This window comes from Macrobrachium rosenbergii, chromosome 19 (assembly GCF_040412425.1).
Source record: "Macrobrachium rosenbergii isolate ZJJX-2024 chromosome 19, ASM4041242v1, whole genome shotgun sequence".
In the NCBI taxonomy this organism is placed as follows: Eukaryota; Metazoa; Arthropoda; class Malacostraca; order Decapoda; family Palaemonidae; genus Macrobrachium; species Macrobrachium rosenbergii.
Window position 1 is genome coordinate 12,390,037 of NC_089759.1, and position 24,120 is coordinate 12,414,156.

Genomic DNA, 24,120 nt, shown 5'->3' on the forward strand with positions numbered 1-24,120 from the left:
GTAACATCAGCACATGTACAATGTTATATTTCCACTGCATTGTTTCAAGTAACAATGCAAGTATAACAGATTTTAATACATATAATTATATATATATGTATATATATATACATATAATACACACACACACATATATATATATATATATATATATATATATATATATATATATATATATATATATATATATATATATTACGTGTGAGATTAAATGTCTCAGAAGCTACATCATACATTTCTACATCTATTTAGAATGTTCATGCAAATGCAGATCGTAATTTTAACATGCATATATATTCACTTGAATTTGGTAAACCCTGAATAACCCGGTATGTGTGTTTACGTTAGGTAATAAAACGGATTAATTATCAATATGGTTTTACGTTCGTAAAAAAAAAATTGTTTAATGCAAATAAACTGGAAAGATGATCCAGAGTAAGCGACAGCAAAGTATCTATTTGAGATTGAAATAACATTTTTCTTTTAACCGTTGTGAAAGAAAAAAGTTCACTAGCTTCCTGTAACGCGAAGTAAGTGTCATACAGGTAAATATTTTGATATTCATATTGTTGAAAATTCTGAATTCTAGATCCCGGGAACTGCATAATGCTTTTTTTTTGCGAACTATAATAAACTAATGTGCACTGGACAATGATGGATTTAAAAAATGAAATGAGAAAAAGGTAGTTCGTGTCGCCTGATGTACACACAGTATGCATTTAAAAGTGATATTTTTTACGCTCGTCTTTATAACGCATGATTTGACAAAATATAGTCATTTTGTAATAAAGCAGTCTTGTAAAAAGAAAGGGAAAGCGCTACTGTCAGGATGTGATCTTTGAATAAATTTTAATTCATTGCTTTGTGGAGGTTTGTGATCTTGATAACAGAACATGGGTAAATTATTGCGTTACAGGGAATACAGTGATAGTTTTGAAGACTTTTTTCAATTACGGAATTACTCTTGAGCCTAGGAGTGAAGCTTCAGTTTGGATTTTTGTATATGCACCATCAAAGAACACATTAATCAGTGTTTTCCATCCTAAAACGATGGCTAAAACTTCCAGCTATACTCGACTATTATTAATGTTAATATTTTTACTATAAATATAGATGTAGATGATAATTCTTAGCCAGTTCTCTTTTATGCATCTTATTATATGAAGTATAATTTTAGAAGAACATTTGGAATTGCAAGTGATTGCTTAAATAATTGCTCTCTCTCTCTCTCTCTCTCTCTCTCTCTCTCTCTCTCTCTCTCTCTCTCATCTCTCCATGTATATAATATATATATATATATATATATATATATATATATATATATATATATATATATATATATATATATACAGAGTATATATATATTTATTTATATATACATATATATATATATATATATATATATATATATATATATATATATATATGTATATGTATATATATATATATATATATATATATATATATATATATATATATACATACATACACACACACATACTGTATGCATACATATATAGGAGGGAGGGGGAAGTGTAGATGAGATGTCTGGGGATGTGAATAAATCTTTGCACGAGGCTGCTGGTTGTACGATCAGAAGGAGCCTCAGATTGAGGAAAAAGATGTGGATGTCTGAGGAATCATGGGGTATGATCATAAAGAGATGTGAAGCAAAGTTGAGGAGTGAGATGCATTTTGTTAGTGATGAGGGTTTTGAATTAGCAAGAACTAAGTTCTTGAGTTTGGATTCAGAAGTTAGAAGACTAAGTAAGAGAGATAAAAGATCTGTTAATGAAAAGGTTGTGGAAACTGAAACAATGATTAACAAAAATGATGGTCAGAGTCAAAGGATAAGCATATAAAGCAATTGAAGAGCTGATTGGCAGTGCTGGTAAACGTAAGGATATTCCAGTCAGGGATATGGAAGGTAATTTATTGACTAAAAATGTTGAAATCAGAAATAGATGGAAAGAGCACTTTGAGACAGTTCTTAATAGACCAAGTCCCCCCAGAAGAGGATATACCGCCTGCTCAGGAGGATTTAAATATTGATGAAGGTGAGATCAGGCTAGAAGTAGTTAAGGCAATAAAACAGTTAAACAAATTATAAGGCACCAGGAGAGGATGGTTTATTCCCGGAAATGTTTAAAGTGGTGGAGGATAGATTAGTATTTGTCTTGAAGATATTATTCAATGGGGTATGGGTGACGGGAATAACACCATTACGTTAGAAGAATGGTGTGATCATTAAAGTCCCAAAGAAAGGAGATCTAAGTAAGTGTGGTAGTAGGAGGGGAATCACTTTGTCACCTGTAGCCTTGAAAATTTTCTGTAATGTTGAATAGGTTGGAGCCAGTGGTTGATGGCATTCTGAGGGATGAACAGGCTGATTTTAGAAAGGTTAGGGATGAACAGGCTGGTTTTAGAAAGGCTTGGGGTTGCAGTGATCAGGTCTTCATAGTTAGGCATTTAGTGCAGCAAGCAAATGAAATGAAAACTCTGTTGAGTCTTTGTTTTGTTGATTTTGAAAAGGCCTTTGATAGTATTCCGAGAAGGACTATGGGAAAAATCATGAGGCATTATGGAATACCGGAAAAGTTTGTGACGGTTATCATGAACATGCATGAGGGCACATCTTGTAAAGTGATGGTTGATGAGTGTTTGAGTGATCTATTTGAAGTCAAGTCTGGTGTGATTCAGGGTGGCATTCTGTCTCCTCTGTTGTTTGTATTGGCCGTGGGTTACGTTGTGAGAATGGTTAAAAGAGAAACGTATGCAGGTATACTCTTGGGAGAAAATGTGAAACTTCTTGGCTTGGATTATGCTGATGATGTGGTTTTGATCTGTGAGGGACCAGAAAAGATGCAGTGTGTATTGGATTGTCTAGTGAGTGAAGGTCGAAAGGTTGGTTTGGTTATAAATAGTGGAAAAACTGAAGTCATGAATATGAATATTGAAAATGCACAGGATTGTCTAATTGAAGGTTTGGTTGTAAAGCAAGTGGATAAGTTTAAATATTTAGGTACTTATTTAGATGAGGATCGTTCTCTGAGCACAGAATTTATGGAAAGATTAAAAAAATCTCATTAGGCAATGGGAATGCTTAAAAATATTTGGAATAATAGCAATTTTTCTGTGCATACAAAAACCAAAATTTATAAGTTAATGGTTAGGAGTATTTTGATTTATGGGCATGAGTCATGATACAGTACAGTGACTTCAGATAATAAATTCTTAGCATTTGAAAATAAGATGGTCAGAAGAGTATTAGGAATTAATTGGAGGGATACGATATCAAATAACAGAATTCGAGAAGTAACGGGGGTGCAGCCGGTCGATGAGTATGTTAGATTCTCACGCTGAAAGTGGCTAGGCCATGTGTATAGAAGACAGGAAATAGTAGAAGATACACCAGGGTGGGTTGCCCTTGGTAGAAGAAGCAGAGGCAGGCCAAAGGAGACGTGGTTGAGGACAATGAGGCAGGAAGCAGGAGAAGAGTGTTGGGGAGATCTTGAGGAGTTAGCCCAGGACAGAATGTGGTGGCGTGAGTTCATCGAGGCCCTATGCATCCCCGTGGGTGCCACAGGAAATGATTGATTGATTGATTGGTGTACTTACATACATACAGACAACCTAAAGAGTAAAAGTTACACTACAGTATCTCCTTGTGATACGTTAAATAGTGGCGATGAGAGAGTTTAGGCGCGTTATCTCTCTCTCTCTCTCTCTCTCTCTCTCTCTCTCTCTCTCTCTCTCTCTCTCTCTCTCTTCAGAAATTTGTAATCATTAGCGTGGAAAATATGTTACGGTTTTTTTTTTTAAATTGCATTTATTGAACAGACAGTGGAGTCAGATTGATTGTATTTGTTCCCTATAGGTAAAGTAGTCACAGTCACTTCTATCGCTGTTTCTAAACCGAGCAGTGCAATGGTTCGAAACCCACTAGTGACGAAGCTCTTATCAATGATAATTCCCCTTGCGTGTAAGTTCTTCCCGAGGTATAGTGAGCTGAATATTGAACGTGATTTGTGGTTTAATATTTGTTTGTATAAGTAATGTAACGATGTTTCTACCTATATACACACATATCTATATATATATATATATATATATATATATATATATATATATATATATATATATATACATACATACACACACATACACACACACACACACACACATATATATATATATATATATATATATATATATATATATATATACGGAAAATGTGTGTAAATATATTTAATAGAGAAAGAGAGGCAAAATATCTTGCTGGTCTAAAGAAGGAGAAAGATAGGGAGGGAGATTTTCCTCTCGGGCTACAGAGAGAGAGAGAGAGAGAGAGAGAGAGAGAGAGAGAGAGAGAGAGAGAGAGAGAGAGAGAGAGAGAACTATTCGGATGGCACCTCTCCTCATTCCGGCCAATAAAACGAGATTTTAGAGCGCCACCTGGGGTAATAGCTGAGAATAATATTTACTTTGACACCATCTTAGGGAAGCCATCAAGGAACCATCGAAGATTATAGCCATATTGCTACTCACACTGAAGAGTATTCGTATTTTTTCTTTCTTTTCTCTTTTGCCAACATGTGATATTTTTTATATTTGTTCCTAAGGGAAACATTCGTGTCTGGATTGAGACTTTAGTCTATAGAAGACGAGTGCAAAACTTCGCTAGTATTTTATTGCCTACCTTTGGTATTTTTATGTGCGATTTACTGGTGATATCAAGGGGGATGAAATTTCTCATTATATAGATTCTCTCTCTCTCTCGCTTTCTCTCTCTCTCTCTCTCGCTTTCTCTCTCTCTCTCTCTCTCTCTCTCTCTCTCTCTCTCTCTCTCTCTCTCTCTCTCTCTCTCATATGTTATTGATGGTTGACAGGCAAGGACTTGTACGAATAACTCAGTGTATTTGGGAATGTATTCCTTTTCATTAGTAAATTTTTATATTTTAATAATTTTTTATAAATACCTTGTTTCATTTTATAATTGCTTCTTTGCTAGTGGAAGCAGGTATTAGTACATCGAAAAATCTAAACTGATTGATTGGAGACCAGTTGTGTTGTCACGCCATCCGTAAGCTTCTTGCTTTAAGAAATCTTGAGGTCTTCAGAGAGAGAGAGAGAGAGAGAGAGAGAGAGAGAGAGAGAATATGCGCAACAGCAGCCGGCCTTTCAAAATACGTAATTATCCTGTTTTTATTAACGCGGGTAATTAAAAAAACTTTATAAATCACTTTTTCCGATGAGCTAATTAGTAAGTGATGAAATTATTTCTTAGGGAACATGGTAATTGTGTTCCTAACTACTTTCTTAATAACATCTGTGCATCCCTCCGTTGGCACCTAAATAGAAACTTTTCAAACACGTAATGAGTGTATGCCGAAATTACTAGGGGGGGTAGGGGAATGGAAGGAGCAAGAATATGCGTGCGTTTGTGCGTCCGTTAGCGGGCAGGAGAGGGGAGCGGCGCATGCGCGAGTCCCGTGAGTTACAAATGTGAGAGTTGTCATTTTTTTTTTCCTCTGACACAAATTTTAGGTTTTTTTTTTTTGCTTCAACTTCTTCGTAGGTAGACATTCTTGTTGATTGTTTTGACTAAACCAAATTCTGTCGTGAAGGTATTTTCGATTTGTCAAAGTATTTTGGTCCTTTTGTCTTTGTCTCAGTCCTTAGATATACATGTAGTATTTTATCTTCATTGAGAATTTCATCTTTACAAAGTTAATTTCATTTACGAAGTATTTGAAACTATTGAATTACCAGCATTTAGAGTCATATAAGGCAGGTAGCTCGTAAGATTCATTTTTATGTTGAGGTTCAAAGCTGCATAAAGGAATAAGCTCCAGATGGGGATCTCCAAAATTAGTTAGTATGATTAATTGATAAATAAGCATAATAAGCTGGCATTATAACAGAAATAGTAAGCACAAGTCGATCATTTGGACATGGCACATAAACGAACAGAGGGAGTAGTTCTGGTTTACAAGCCAGTTTAGTACTTTACCATCTTGTCGGCAAGCATCGGGCTGTTGGAGATTGTGGGAAGTAGGAAATGAAGAGTAATGAATGGATTTGCAGTACCGGGGCTTCCGTTAAAAATATTTTCGATATATAATATTATGACGTCGATGTTACCGCTGACGTCAATACAGGTGTGATTATGTTCATCACCTCAAGTAGAAAGATCTGGCCTTCTGATTTGTGTCTGCATAAGAGAGAGAGAGAGAGAGAGAGAGAGAGAGAGAGAGAGACTTTCCATTAGTTAATGAAGGTATATATTCAGATGAAACAGTTCTTAGTTAGTCAGTTAAGGGTAGAACTGTTTACAAAATGGTTAAAAGTGCTCGCGGGTAATATTGTAATATCAGAACTACATTTACGTGTTTTTTATTGTTGCTTAACACATAAAACGAAGTATGAATTCTGAACAGCTTAAGGGGAGCTCTAAATACTCCTTAACCCTTTCACAATGGTGATGGACGACTTCAGTTCGCGCCATGTAAAAAAAGGTCAGTTCTCTACTCCTATGCAGACGCGACGCATTTGGTCATTTGCTACTGCCATCTGTTGGCGATTTTAAGAAACACTGTTCTGCTGTGCTTATGGGAAAACTTTTCCACATCAGTAGCAGAATTTGGTAGGCATCGGTTTCTCCAGTTTCACTTTTTGTCGTTTAAAGCTTAATGCTCTCTCTACCTTCATATATAAGTAAGTACACCTTACTTTTACCAGACCACTGAGCTGATTAACAGCTCTCCTAGGGCTGGCCCGAAGGATTACACTTATTTTACGTGGCTAAGAACCAATTGGTTACTTACCAACGGGACCTACAGCTTATTGTGGAATCCGAACCACATTATAGCGAGAAATGAATCTCCATCACCAGAAATAAATTCCTCTAACTCTTCATCAGCCGGCCGGGGAATTGAATTCCGGCCCATTGAGTGACAGTCCGCAGCTCTACCGACTCACCCAACAAAGAGCTTACCTTCATATATAGAGTATGGAGAATTTCCATAACTTATGTAACTTCAACATGGAAGTAGAGTTTTTACGAACATTTTTCCTGAACAACAGTTACTTAGAAAGAATATTCAACAACCAGTTAAAGAAACTTTTAGAACAACACCTTCATGGGAAAACCTGTCCCAAGCACAGTAAAAAAAAGACTAAAACTACTTTATCAAGAAAATAGGGAAATGAAAAAAACTGACCGACATTTTCGTCAGGTTAATATACGAACAATATACTGTAATAACTTTAAGGTGAAAAATTCTTCCCAGAACAAAGATAAGATCCCTCCTAAATGGTGTTCAGATATTGTTTAAATGTTCAGTTTGTTGTAGCTGCTATTTAGGATCTAGCATCGGAACATGCGGGAGGAAATTCTTTGCTAAACCCCTGCAGACATCCGTGAGGGAGGGCTCAGAGAAAATCTGTAATAAATAGGTAAACTTAGGAGAATTTTCCATCATACACAAAGAAAAAAATTTATCAGAGATCCGTATTGCAGGAAGTCCAAGTCCTTGGAGCCAGTTTTAAGCAATGATGGCTCGAGTTTTCCCTTGAAATTGTTGTAGTTATGTGAGGTTTCATAAGTCAGTGTACATATTTTATATAATTGCAGCTTTCAACTTACTTTACTGTGTTTTGTGTGCGGTGTACATGAGAATAGAGTTGGGATGGGGAGATGAACTCTATTATTATTGAAAATGTTCTGCAATTCATTCTTCGGATATATATATATATATATATATATATATATATATATATATATATATATATATATATATATATATATATATGACTATTTATCACATCACCGTGATTCATATATGAATCACGGTGATGTGATAAATAGTCATAATATGGCTACGTGCGACAAACGCATTACACGGTCAACATGACAGAGGTGGGTGGATATCGTCTCCAAATGCAAAACACCTGAGTTCGACGGGTGAGATGATGGGAGGCGATATTCACTTATACCTCTCTTGTGGCCGACTGGGTTAGTGCGTCCACTGTAGTCCTGAGATCTCGTCCTTCGCTGGTTCGACCCCACGGGACGGTGAACTTATTATCAACTAAAAAAATTCCCCTTCGGTAACATATATGAAAATATATTATTTCCGAGGTAGAGCGAATTGGATATTAAAGGACGTTTGTAGCTTTCTGAATATATATATATATATATATATATATATATATATATATATATATATATATATATATATATATATATATATATATATAAGGTCCGTGAAGTAGCAAAAATCATATCATAGGTAGCCTTCGGTACTCCGGAGACGCTAGAGCCAGTCTTGTGTCAGCCATCCAAAGTTTTTTTTTTCATTTTACATTCTCTTCTTATTCATCTAATATTTCCCGTTTATAAGTATATCTTAGTTTAACGAGACCACTGAGCTGATTAACAGCTCTCCTAGGGCTGGCCCAAAGGATTAGATTTATTTTACGTGGCTAAGAATCAATTAGTTACCTAGCAACGGGACCTACAGCTTATTGTGGAATCCGAACCACGTTATAGCGAGAAATGAATTTCCATCACCAGAAATAAATTCCTCTTATTCTTCATTGGGCGGTCGGAGATTCGAACTCGCGGCCAACAGAGTGGTAGCTGAGAACGGAACCCGCTCGCCCAACGTTTATAACTTGAATATCCTTTTTATGTCATTATTGACCAGTAGTTTATCTTGTGGTCCGGTGGCGCTTGTGAATGTACTTTTAAGAAAATTTGTCCTTATTTTGAACGTAAGCCTAGGAAACATAGTCTTCCCATGGCGTCTTTCTCTGAACCCTGTAAGTCTGTAAGGTTCTATCATCTGGTCCGTTCTTCTAATTCTAAGATGTATAATAGTGCTTGCCATATAAAACAGTGCTTTCTGCAGATTAAGCATAATTCAAGGAAAGGGAATTTTGTTCGCGGAGGGTATGTATTTGTTTACATTCGTCAGCTGACTGCTTGCCTTTTAACTTTCCATTAACTGGAATAGAGCCTTTTTTTTATAGCACCAAATTTTTTTTAAGTCTTTCATGGCCTCCATTTCTGACCAAATTTCACTCGAAGAAATCGAGGTAATACTGTTTGTTTCTGATTCAGCCTGATTATGGTATTGATGAGTAAAAAAAGCCACAATAATGTAATTGATAAACTGTATTTTTCAAGATACAAAAAAATACAAAAAAGGGATAAAAACAATGTATCTTGAAAAATACAGTTTATCAGTTTACATTGTTGTGGCTTTTTTACTCATTATTTTCGATCACAATAAAGTGATGCACCACAGATATGCTATTGATGATCTTGATCTGGTGAGAAGTGAGGATGATGATGATGATGATGATGATGGTGTTAGTGATGAGGATGATGCTGATGTTGATGGAGACACCCCTACAGAAGAATCTTGTGTTGGTGTTGCTGAATTAAATTATGATAATTCTAAACAATTGAATAATACAATAGATTATACAGGCCCTCCTAAGGTAATTGCATTTGAAAACTTGTCTCTATTTGAATCCTCTGCCGAATTTTTTTTTTTACAGAGGAAATAGATGATCATGTGGTAAAAGAATCAAATACAAATAAAGATTTCTATGATGGCTAAGAAGTAGCTTTTGCCTTAAAGATCGAGATGTCATCAGTGGACAGATTTAACTTCCTTAGATCCAAAAGCTTTATTGTAATGAAACTGCAATGGGTTTTAGTTCGCAAACCTACATTGAAAGTTATTTTGGTGAAAATAGCTTCATATTAGATGTGTTAGGTTTCAGAATAGTGTTTGCGAGGGACACATATCAAAGGATGCTTAGTAATCACTAGTAAAGATATCTAAAAACGAAGATATTTTGTATATGTTCCAGTCTTTTCCCTTTTGTAAGCTATTCATATAGAAGCTACTTCTATATTATTATGTACATATTTTGAAGTATAGCATTTACACATAGAAGGCACAAGAAGTGTTGCAAATGTGGAAAATGAAAAAATCATACATTGATAGTGTGCTAAAATGATTATTAGTGCTACTAAGAAACTTCTCAGAACTCTGCTTTTTCCACTTTTTAAAAATGTTTTCTACACATAATTTGCTGCTTCCAAGCTAACAAAACGTCCAGTCTTGAAAATATAGTGCTTAAAGATGCATTAAAAAAAAAAGTATGATTAAACGGGAAGCATTTTCAATTTTTTACGTAAATGCGCGCTTATCTGGGAATGGGAGGCTAAATAAACTTCGCAGCGAAATGCTTAATCACCCTTATACTTACCCTCGAGTTGTAATCCCTCTGTCACAATTGTACTCTCTCTCTCTCTCTCTCTCTCTCTCTCTCTCTCTCTCTCTCTCTCTCTCTCTCTCTCTCTCTCTCTCTCTCGTCGGTATTATTTTGATTTTACCTAATTAATGGAAGCTGTTCGTTGTGGACAGAAGATTCTCATCGATCCAAGGGCCGCCTGCTCCATATTCTAAATTTATCATTTACTCAGTATTAGCTTGATATCTTCCAAGCCTTTCTGGAGCCTTCCTATCCATAAAGACAAACGTAGAAATGTCTTAATTACGAAAGGGGAGCAGCGGTAAGTGGAGCTAAAGACCCTTTTCAGTAACCTTCGTATTCTAGGAATTCACTATTCAACACCCAGAGATTAATAAATGAATAAGTGGCCGAATATATTAATGCCGCCTAAAGCCTCTCTCTCTCTCTCTCTCTCTCCCTCTCTCTTTTTTTTCCTGGAATGCATACATGCGCGTGCGTTTGTATATGCATACTTGTATGAGTTCATACATATTATGCATTGTGCGTTACCGTGACAGTCGCAGGCAAGTTTTTAGGTGTTTCAAATTTTATGAACTGTTTTTATGATCGCTTGAAGGACTAGACTTCCAAAATAACATTATTCGTTTTCAATGATTGATTCAGTAATTGAGATGGATTCAGAGAGCCTCAATATTCTTTTTATAATTTTTTTTTGCTCAGATGTCAGCACACTTCAAGCATGCATGAAATCAATAAAAAAAATCTATTCTTTTCTGGTGGGATCCAGATTTCAAATCATTGTTCTGCTATACTTCACTGTACGCATGGTAAAATTTGTAAAATGCTCGGGATGTAATTGTTATCATTATATTTTCTTTGTTGTTGTTGTACAAGCTTTATTATAGTATCGACTCGTGTAGACCCTTGTTGAGTCGTCATTTAGTATAATACCCTTAGGTCATCCTAATATCAGCAGATTACCAAGCAGTTTCACAGTATTAGAGATGAAATCACAAAACATTTAGCTACTATGTATTTCATACCCACCTGTGGTTGAATATTTTTTTAATGAACTTCTGATATAGCCCGGCCACAGGTGATCTTGCTAGTTCTGTTAGAGACGGTAATTCCTAAGAATGAAGTGAGGTACTTTGGATAACCTCAGAGGGAGTAGATGTGCCTGAAGCGATTGTTATGACTGTGGGGCAGTAGGTGCCTCAGAAATCTTTTGTGTTTAGTTACCATGCGCAATTAAGGAACTGAGAGCTATGGTCTTAAGTGACTTGGATGCTCTTTTCTATAGCAAGTGAATTAAAAAAATTGATGTTGTCTTCCTTAGTGTTGGAGAACCAGGCAGGTGCATTTGAGGCCCCCTTGAAGCGTACAAATAGGTTATTAGTTCCATGGAACTAATGGTTAATGGATAATGTTGCCAGGGGATGGCCCCCGAAAGTTTATAAGTACTGTAATTTGAGGGCTTTATTCTACAAAAATTGTCATTTTATGGTTACAGGTAGGTTTGGATAATATACCAACATTGGTTTTTTAGTTTCTACAAAATTTAATATTGTTAACCTTTTTTTCTTTTGTTATTTCTTGTAGTGTTTCATTTTGTGTTTGTTATCGGTTTTGACAAAGAGGATATGTTTGTTCATCTGCCTGCACATTTGTGTGTCTGTTTATTAGCATGAGTACATGTTAGTTATATATGTGTAGAATTTTCAGAAAATTTTACCAAATACGGGCGTCGTGACCGACAGTAAGTGATCAGATTGTGGGAGGGCTTGAAATGTAACTTTAGGCGAAAAGGGACATTGTATGAATTGGATTTGCTAAATCTTTGGGATCTCCAAACACTATTGTTAATTTGGTATACCTTTTGGCATTTATCTTCTCCATCTCTTGTGTGTGAGAGGAATACGTTCTTTATTCGTAAGGTGATTAATTGATAATCTTTCTCCGCTTCGCGTGTAGACATAATAAGTTGGTTAGTCATAACCACCATGAGCTTTGTCACTATATTTTATACCGAAAGCTTCTTCATTTTTGCCCCCTTGCCGAAAGAGTCATGAAGGAAAAGAATGTAAAACGATATGCTATGCAAACCAATGTTATTGAAAAAAATGTCAAAATTTTGACATATTTGGAGTTGATGCAAACATTTTGACTATACCCAATTCTCTCTCTCTCTCTCTCTCTCTCTCTCTCTCTCTCTCTCTCTCTCTCTCTCTCTCTCTCTCTCTCTCTCTTTTTATAGGGGGTGAATTCCTTGATTTTTCGGTATATCCCATTAGTCCTGTTAGAATAATGACACCCTTGTTTTGATGTAAGCTTGCATGTTTGGTACATTTAACATGATTGGTCGTAACTCCCAGTTGTGACGACAATTTTCTTTCAGAATTCCGTCTCACGACATCCCTTTGGAATGTAGATAATTACTAAATGGAACTTGTTCAAATACTTATAATTCATAATGACTTCTTGGAAGGCTAACCATACCTTCCACAGTTTTGTAGAGAGAAGTTTTAGTGGCATTCAAAATGTTATTACAAGCCATGGGCAGTTTCTGGATTGTTTGTCGTATATATATATATATATATATATATATATATATATATATATATATATATATATATATATATATATATATATATATATATATATGTGTGTGTGTGTGTGTGTGTGTATATATATATATATATATATATATATATATATATATATATATATATATATATATATATATATATATATATTTATATATATATATATATATATATATATATATATATATATATATATATATATATATATATATATATATATATATATATATATGTAATATAATATATCTCACATGATACGCGTGCCCATGTAAGAATTACTCATCTTGTCAGTAATTTTTACATTACTGTTGGATACAAAAGGTGTTTTACAAAATTGTTTTTGTAATGGGAAAAATTTATACCATTCATCCATTCGTGCCTTGTAGAAAATGAAAGAAATTACAAGTTTTACGTAAAGGTCATTTCTGTTAGCATAGTAACTCCAGGGACTGACTGCTAAAACATATTAGCTTAACGGTAGCATATTTAGAAAAATGTCAGATTAAGAAAGATACTCTATTAGGACGAAACAATATTAACTGGGAAAACTAGTTAACCTACCAATAATCTAGTCCAAAAAATCAAACCTTCCTTCAAGTGTATGGCTAGCGTCCTATGTAGTTCCTTTTTCAGGAGAGTATATCAGACGGATGATGTTTCACCTTCACTTTTACTCCTATCTTTACTCTTGAACTCCAGCCTCAGCTACAGTATCTTTTCAAACTCAAATGGCAGATGTTTCTCCTCTGAAGTTAATCAATTTTCTATCAGTTAAGAAGACTTGTCGCTTTGTAAGGGCTCAACTTTTTCTTGAAAGACACGAATCTGAGAGAGTCAGCTTTATTACAGGACAGCCAAATCATTTTGAATGCTTACTGGCACTGTTATATAGTTGCTTTAAATCACAATTGTTCTGTGCTTATTTAGATTTAACATTCACAATTGATCCCTGATCCCCTTTTCCTGCCAAGAGCAACCAGATTTGCTGAACAGCAGCACCAGTATGCCTCGCTCGAACTTCTCAGTTCCAGAGGTCCTTTATTCCCCACACCGTTGGACTGTGGAATGGTTTCCTTTGAGGATGTCGTGCAATTGGAACTTAAGAATTTCAATCGAATATGCAATGCATTTCTACCCTAATACTATTCTCCCTGCATTTTAATAATTTACTTAAATTTTTATGTACTTATTTATTTATTTCTTATTTACGTTTTCTTTTTTAATAAGTGATCTCTTCTGTCTATATTTCCAATTACCTTCTGTTACTTAAGTCTTTCTTTTTTAATAAGTGATCTCTTCTGTTTATATTTCCAATTACCTTCTGTTACTTATGTCAAATGAACATCATTTTCTTTGGAAGCTTGAATTTCAAGTCACTGGCCCCAGTGGGTTTCTTCCATATGGATAGGGTTCATTTTCTGAATAATAATAATAATAATAATAATAATAATAATAATAATAATAATAATAATAATAATAATAATAATAATAATAATAATAATAATAATAATAATAATAATAATAGTAAAAGGTATTGAAAGACCAGCATAAAAATTATTATGCTGTAGCACCAGGAATGTACGGCCTTTGCAAAGGGTACAACAGTTGTACTTCGACAGAACAGTTCTGCAGAAACAAAGTGAACTCATACTGTGAATGGTGCCATTGATTTCTTGAATTGTAATCAACACTTGGCTGGGATAAATTCCTTTCCTAGAACTGCTTGATTATTCAGGATGCAGACTAGAACTACAAGATCAGTTATTTTAGAACTTACCTTGTGAGATTTCCTGCAGATCCCAGCCATAATTCATACTTGATTTTCCGCACGTGAAGCATTTGTATCTAAATAGCATTAACTGACTATACTTACGTGGGAAAGGCGCATTCCACTTTATAGAAGCCTCTAGGCAACCAATGATTCCGGACTAAATGGGAGTGAACATTTTACATCCTGTCCTTCTTGTTGCAGTGTAATTTCCGGCATAAACTAGAAAATTCTTTTTAGGAAAATAAAATGCTAAGATGAAAAAAAAATTACCATGTGTTATGTATTCAGCAGTTACCTTACTCATGATGCTCAGTTTTTTTTCAAGTAAATGATCTTATTTTATATAAAGCAGTATCTTCTAAAGTACCAAGTATGAATGTTTCCAAAGCTCTATTACAGTTAAAGAGTGAGTGGATTTTTAACGTAACTGAGGAGTGTACCCTGATGAACATATTTACATTAGCAGCTAACAGTTTTTTCTTTAAAAGAAATCTAATGTCTAAGTCTCATATTTTATACGCAGTAGACACGGGTTTTGAATTTTAAACCAAGGAACCCCAAGTTTCCAGAGAATGAAAGCATTTTGGGAACATTTTTTCATACATTGCGAATTTCGGTCACATTCAAAAATTCCGACTAGTGTAATGCATACTCTTGGATACCTCAATACTGGTTGGAAATTTAGGTTCTTTACTCCACCCAGGCTTCAAACTAGCAACAAGTGATTGAAAAAATTACTGGATTAGATGCTCAAGTAGAGATTGTATTTCAAACTAGCAAGAAAGAAAACGTTCAAGACACTAGAAATATAGTCCTCACGGAAGATTTTTTTTATCAGAAAACCACCCATATTATGATGATTGCATGGTTCATATGGGTGTGAGGAATTTTTAAGGATACAAAATGATGACTCCTTGCTGTGACAAGTAGTTAAATAAGCTGTTGCAGCTGAATTTTGACCCTTTGGAAGGCTAGGATGCATATGTCAGTAGTATTAAAAAAATAAATGGGTCTCTGTCATCTTTGTAGGTATTTACTGTAATGATATATTTCAATGTTTTAAGGCTATCAAATTATAATCGCAATGCCACATTTCTTAAATCTGACGCAATATTTATGATTTAAAATGCCATGATCTCAGATAATAAATAAGTCATTCATCACTGTTTGACTTTGCTTACTTGTGCTCAGCCACCCCAAAATGGCCCTTGGATATTTCAAAGTTCAATTATTGGCTGTTCCCTTCTATCATTAATCCTGTTGTACATTGATCAGTGTTTACTGCTCTAAATTTTTCTCAGTGAAATGCACTTAATAACATTTATGTTTTCATTATGAAATTCCCATCTCACTTTCTTTCAGTGATACAGCACTCACTCACTTTTCAGCTAATCTCGTAATAGTTATGCATTTTTTTGAAAGCTTTATTTCATGTTTTAGGCATCCGATTACATGTTTGGAAAGTAGTTTTCCGTTTTCTTGGGGTATTTCTCTGAATTTTGTTTCTTTCATACTTCTTCACATTGCATCAGTCAATTTATACTTCTGCGGGTTCAGTTTTGACATAATGATATGAACTCTTTCTGCTTTTCTTTTAACAAATCATGTAATGATATGAGCTCCTCCCCACAACGCCAGTTTTGCAAGTTTGCATGAACAGTCATCTAATTGTGTCATGCGCTGTATATCTGTATAGTGCCCAACACGTTACCTTACTCATTGCTAGTATTCCAAACTTAACGAATTTTCGCCGTCTGTTGAATATGCATTCATGTCGCTCAGAACAGATATGCTTTGTGCCTCATTAAAACCAGTTTTGTAAAGATTAAAACTGCCCACATAATGTTTCCTATCCATGTCCATGTTCTTAGTACTGTATTTATACCATACATCTCTGCTCTCAGCCCTTCTTTTTCATTCATTCTTGGGACCGGCGTGAGGTTAGCAGGCTTTTAGTTTTCAGTAAAAGAAAACTATTGAGATGGCTTTGTTTGCCCTCCCGCACTTTTTCTGTCCGCCCTCAGATCTTAAATACCACTGAGGCTAAAGGTCTGCAAATTGGTATGTTGATCATCTACCTTCCAATCATCAAACACACGAAATTGCAGTCCTCTAGCCTTAGTAGTTTTTATTTTATTTAAGGTTAAAGTTAGCCACGATCGTGCGTCTGACAGTGCCATAGGACATGCCACCACCGGGCCGTGGCGGAAAGTTTCGTAGGTCGCGACTCATACAGCATTATACACTGTACAGAAAACTCGACTGCGCCGAAGAAACTTCGGCGCATTTCTTACTTGTTCTAAGGACTGGATTATGTAAGGAGTTTGTTAGATCCACCTCCTGTCCATGCATATGGTTTTCTTTTTCATACGCTTATTAGGGAACGTAAGTTGAGTACGGACCGTTTTGGGGTAGGTAAGGTTGCGCTACTTCTGTTGCATGTGGTTACATTAGTAGTCTTTTTTTATCCCCAGAACTGGGCCACTGATGTTTGTCCTGGCAGAGACACCGAGAGAGCATGGCTACTCCCGTCAGATTTTCATATGGGCGTCTCTAAGACTTAACCTAGGCTTGAGTTATAACGATAGTACCTAAGGGTAGAGTACTGGAAACCGGGTGAAAAGAGATGAACGTCACTGCTGCGCCTCCGGCTGGCCATTCATGGAAATGCTGACTAGATCCTTGTTCCTGCATGTCTCGGATTATAGAATTTTTGCTGCAGATCAGAGAAGCTGCAATTAAAGACATGTGGGCAGCTTGAGAGAGGAAACACTTCTTTTGAGGTCAGCTCATAACCAGTTTAAAATGTAAATTTAACTCCTTGCGAAATATTGAGGGAATAATCCATAATGTTAAAACCATTTCATTCGATGTTCTCAATAGTGGCATGTATTGTTTACTTAGGATACTAATCTTAGAAGAACATAAGATTTAGCGTTTGGTGTTCAGCCGAAGTTGGATTCTTTTTTCTCTCTTTTCGTCTAACTCCAGGCGAAAAAGGTTTTTTTTTTTGTAGAAATGATGGAATACCATTTAATATTGCAGCTTTTGGTAACAAACTTACTCAACTTGACAATGTTTTAATTTCCAAGGCAAGTGTATGTGTACTTACGCTAGTTTCAGAACCAAGTTTCTAAGTTTACTTTCATTTCATTCACGCATAAAACCATATTCCTTCTTAGACTATGGCCCAGTATCTCAGAAAATGACTGAATAGTCAGCCAAATACTGTAATAGGTTTTAATTAATTTGAACACGTTGACGTAATCTGTACATTTGTTGAGCTCAGTGACATGTTTCCTTCTCGCACAAGCTCTAGGTATTGAATGGCTGAAATTCACAAGGGTTCGCTACATTACCCTCATGCAAATATCGCTGTCAACCTGAATGCAGAGTCCTTTGCAACCTTTGGAATCGGTGAATAATCTCATTGTCGGTTTTTCGAGCCTGTATTTTATATGAAACTTTTTAAAAAGTAATCTTCCTAGGCTTTATCTAGTGCTCTGACCGAGAGTATTCACTAACAGATAGGGTTGCTGCCAGATTTTCTCCATTAAAATTATTTACATTGTAATGTATTTCACACAGATATTTATAAGTATATATATACATATATATATACATATATATCACAACCCACATTGCTCTTCACTCAGCAAGTTCCTCGGTGGACGGGTCGGTATAGTTCTCGGCTAGCAGTCTGCTGGGCCTACGTTCGAGTCTCCGGCCGGCCAATGAAGAATTAGAGGAATTTATTTCTGGTGATAGAAATTCATTTCTCGGTATAATGTGGTTCGGATTCCACAATAAGCTGGAGGTCCCTTGCTAGGTAACCAATTGGTTCTTAGCCACGTAAAATAAGCCTAATCCTTCGGGCCAGCCCTAGGAGAGCTGCTAATCAGCTCAGTGGTCTGGTTAAACTAAGTTATACTTATTTTTCTTCCTTCAGCAACCATTATGTTACCTGCTTCACTTTTATCGAATAAAGCTCACCGCTCACCTTCGTAGGCATTTTCTTGATTATCCTATTTAGGGCAACACAAAGAGCAACATCTGCAAAAATGTGATGTTCTTGATTGAAAAGATTTTATTGGCCTCCTACCGACAAGGTAATATGCGAGAGGGCCATAGTTATTCCTTTCAGTTGTCTGTCTGTTTGTGTGTCCGTTTGCTCGCCAGTGTGTCATGCCTACTATACCCTGTCATGGCAACTAAACGACTGAAAGAATTCCAATTGAACTTTGAACAAAGTACATTGTCATGCGTACATATGCTTCATATGAAGGAAAATCGTCCTTCACGCCATTTGTCTCTGTCAGCTTCTCTGCAGCTATCATTAATTCATTTTTATTAAGACCTCCAGATCATTTTAAATTTCATCTCTTCCATTTTATTTTGCTTGCCTGTTTAACACTCTTGAATTATTATGTGGTATATTAACTGCAGCATCTTTGCTTTTGGTATTAAATTTAACAGCCTTTCGCCAGAAGTGACCATATAACCGTATAACCATTGTTCTCAGATTCTGGACGTCCGTAACCTATGTGCTGTGTCTTCGGACCGCCTTGGGTTTGTGTTCCCTCGCTTAAGGGAACAGTCGGGCGCGATTCCCTTTGCTAATTCATTATCGTAAATGCCATATATGTTTTTATTAATCTGTCATATTATCAGTTTTACTTATTATTAGGTTTCATTGTATATATTAAGTTCTAATGTGCTGTTTGTTATGGACTTTTTCACTTAATTATGATCATTATTATTAAGTTATATATTATGTGTATTAATGTGTCCTCCTTTATTATTCCCCTTCTTTACTTAAGTCTACAGAAGCTTGTTATGCAAGTTCATGGATTATGGCTTTTTCAGTAAGAAACTTTGCTCAGTAATGATAATTTTAATGATCTCATATATATAATTATATCTTTAAATTTCTATATTTTTCTGTTCGCGTAAATTGTTTTTATTTCACCCATGTTGTTATATTTTGTTTGATTAACTAAATTTTATATATCATTTTCGAGTCGAGTTTTATTGAGCTTAAGTTTTATCTCATATTTTGCAGATGCCGATGTTCCTTCAATGAATTCTTTGAAAGAGAAGAAGTAAAAGTCTTATGAAACTTTCTTTTTCCTCTTACATTAATATATGACTGTGTAGATTCAAAAGACAGTGAGTAAGCACGAATGCAGTAAAGACCCTTTTTTAAAATAAGTGATTAGAAACTTTTTTGTTTGTCGTAAAACATTTGATAGAGTGGAAGTGGTGTAGCATTTTGCAAGAAACGCCTAAGCGGCTTAATATTCTACGCCCATCAAGAAACAGCGGATAAATAGTGTTAATGCGACAGCCAAATTAATAGCCGTAACACCCTCAATCGGATGAGGGCTGAATACTCTCTTGTCATCCTTATGTAAGATTTGTATATGGCAAAGCCTCGCGATATGCAGACAGCCCCCAGAGAGAGAGAGAGAGAGAGAGAGAGAGAGAGAGAGAGAGAGAGAGAAAGAGAGAGAGAGAGAGAGAGAGAGATTGAGGGAGAGAAAGAGAGAGAGACAGAGAGATTGAAGAGAGAGAGAGAGAGAGAGAGAGAGAGAGAGAGAGAGAGAGAGAGAGAGATTGAAGGAGAGAAAGAGAGAGGGGGAGAGAGAGATTGAAGGAGAGAAAGAGAGAGGGAGAGAGAGATTGAGAGAGAGAGAGGGAGAGAGAGAGAGAGAGAGAGAGACGTGTAGAAAAAACGAAGCAAACAGATAATGAAAACGTGTATTTATCATTAATACGAAGCCTTTTCAATCGAAAGTCGCCGAGTCATTCTCCATTATATAAGGGCTGCTAAGATGACCTTGCAATATGTTACAACGGACAGCCATTTGAATATCAAAACCCAGACTTAACAGGGGACCATAATCATCACAATGAAGTTAATTTCGCCGCGGGTCATTGCTTTTATATATATAATTTTACGTTTTGAATTCGGAATATCTGCGTCCTTTCGGGGTTCATGGTCCCACGTTTGGATACTAAGGCCATGTGGGAGTCCTGTGGCATGTTTTTTCATTTAATTTTTTTCTTTACTTGTTTTCTTTTGGAGGGGGGATTTTGTGTTAAGCTTGTATTAGTTTTTTCGTCGATTCCTTGTATGTATGCCGTACACAAGGCACCAGTGTATATCTTTGTGTTTTTTTTAGGTACATTTACACGCAATGTTACATTCATAATAGCTAACGAACACTGTGTAAGGTTTATGTGTACTTGCCATGTACATTAACTTTTGTCTTATTGCGGATCAGTACACACACAGACACACACACACACACACACACACACACATATATATATATATATATATATATATATATATATATATATATATATATATATATATATATATATATATAGTGTGTGTGTGTGTGTGAGAATACCATGGGCACTTTTTCCTCTAGGGGTATGGCTGTGGGCTAGGGAACGTTAAAATTCCGGCTCGCTAAGGTTACTACCCCATGTCCCTCTCTGTCCTAGTTGCAATCCATCATAGTCGACCAACCACTCGGTACCTAATTCGTTGTTCATGTCAGCAGGGTCTAAATGGATTTTTCAATACCCGGTCGTAGTCAGTTCCTCCCTTATGGACTCGATTTTCGGGGTTTTGCCGGAGATCCGTCCGTTGCTAGTAGCACATTTAGGATTTTTCTGAAAATTATCGATACATTGCTACCCTTTTGGCTTAATCTGTGAATAATATACATGGTGGGTAGTCGATCTTGGTGGGTAACAGCCATGATGGGAAAGGTACTGGGAATAGCAACGTTATCCCTAAGAGAATTGGAGTTAACACGTTCTGAAGCCAGTCCCTCCAGGCAAAAGTCGTTTGGAAATACGTGAATATTTGGACGAAAGCAGAGTATATAGGCAAGCTGCGTTATAAACATATTGTCATATTATTGATAATACAGTGAATTAGGTGTCTGGAGTTCGTCAACTCGGATTTGTCGCAAGCTTCCGTTGAAGGAAAGATAAGGGACTAGCAACCAAGATTTTTTTTTAGAACCGGATGATTAATATTGATACCCTTTGAAGTTATTTTCTTTAATGGAAAGGGACAACATATATGTAATCTTAAAAGGCTCATGAAGGAAAAGAAGAAATTTTTATGGGCCCTTTTTAAGAAAAAAAATAATAACCTGTCAATTTGCATTAAGGAATTATATATATACATATACATATACACACACACACACACACATATATATATATATATATATATATATATATATATATATATATATATATATATATATGTATATATATATATATATATATATATATATATATATATATATATATATATATATATATATATATATTATGCGTTTGTAATGCATATACACACACTTTCCTGTACGATGCAATGGCTGTCCAATTTTTTAAATGTGTAATTTGCATCCACACAAAAGGAGGTATGAATCATAAAGCGATCGAGTGATGTACCAGACGAAAGATGAAACTCACGTAAATTGATCGATAGTTCCTTTACCACATTAAACTCATTTGGCTCCACCCCACCCCCGCTACCCCACCCTTCCACACACACACTCCTCCGACGCATCCTCCCCATACCCCTGGTTACCCCCTGAGAAAATGAGAGATCCTGCAATATGAGAAAGAACGTATACGAAACACATCAAAGAGGGGGCAGCGTCAACAACAAAACCTTGATTACACAAACTGTCCCAATGGGAGAGGAAAGAAGGGGAAGAGGAAAAGGGGGAAGAGGAGGGATAAAGAGGAGGGGTAGGGTTAGAAAAGGGGGGAGGGTTTGCACTACGAAGGAGGACCCCGATAATCAGGCCATCACTCAAAATACAACTTGACATACGCTCATGGCGGGCCATGGGGCATAATACATTGCATGGGACAGACCTGCTATTATTGTTTCACAGACACAGACACCCCTTGGGGGATGGGCTGGGAGCGTCGCTCCCTCTCTGTCCCTAGATCGTCCTTTCTGTGCACTCACGAAATCAAATATTATTAATGGACAGAGACACGGTCATAGTGTCTCGCTTCTTTGAAGTGAGATTTCCATCCACGGAGGAAAAAACCATGAAGAGTGATGGTAACTCTGTGTGCATGTTGCTTTTTTTCGGTTTCTTTTTTTAGGGGGAGGGAGAGCGGGAGGCGAACGATTGTTATTGTAAATTTACCTGTCTGTTCGTGCAATTATTTATTTTCATTGTGTCATATTGATTCTCTGATCTAATAATCTTTTGAGGAGGCGATTGTCATTTTTAGTTTTATGTTTGTTTATGCTATTATTTGCCCCAGTGTTAAAATTTCTTGACTCTCTCTCTCTCTCTCTCTCTCTCTCTCTCTCTCTCTCTCTCTCTCTCTCTCTCTCTCTCTCTCTCTCTCTCTAGTTTTAAGGAATCCAAATCCCTTTTGGGTTCTTTTACTACAGTATACACAGTCCTTTTTACGTGAATTTAGATATTAATAGATATTTCTATGTATCCATAACGTTTTTTTTATCTAATTAATCTTCTGAAGGTAAACAAAGAAATTTCAGGTAAGTGTGATGCAGCTTGCAGTTTTTTTTACTTAAGCTCAGAAGTAAAGTATTGTTTAAGAGTTCAGCATTATAGGGGTAGTCTACTATAATCTATGGCCCTTTCCAGCCGTCGTGTTTATAATGATAATAACAAGTATAATAATTTTTATGATTACTCCAAATGGAAGCCGTCATACCTGGGAGTATACTATTATTATTATTATTATTATTATTATTATTATTATTATTATTATTAACTACGATCTTATCCCTTTACCATTATGGCAATGCTTTTGTCCTTCCGTACCAACATGAAAACAAATATATTTTGCAAGAGCCAGACTCTAATGAGATCCGATTCTAGCCCCCTTTACAACGCACACACACACACAAACACACGCACACACACACACACACACCTTGATCCCACAGGGTCAAAGCCACGTTAATAAATCGCGTATTTCATTTGTTAGGCTTTGTCCTCCCCTGACGTAACGTGAAAGGAATCAAATGTGGTGGAGTCTTAACAATATGCGATTTGCAATGGCAGCGTGTTTGTTTTCATTTAGATAGATTTGTCTTGCATTAACTGGATTACAGTTAGTTGCGGTTGTGCTGCGTCGCTTGCTGTAGCGTACTCGCTTTCGAAATGTAAGATGATGTTGTTTTGTTTCAGTTTTTTCTTTTTTTTTTGTGATGGCTGCGGAAAATTAAAAGTTAGAATGATTCTTTTATTATTATTATTACTGTGTGTTCCTTGCCGTGGCGAATCCAGATGTGTAAGATGTTGTTGTTCGTTTTATTGCTTGTTATAATTGTTATCTTTTGGTTGTTGCAGTAAATAAAAGAATTTAATTGTTGCCCTTTATGTATTTACATGCTGTTGTAACTTGAAATTGTGTGTGATAATTCCCATTTCT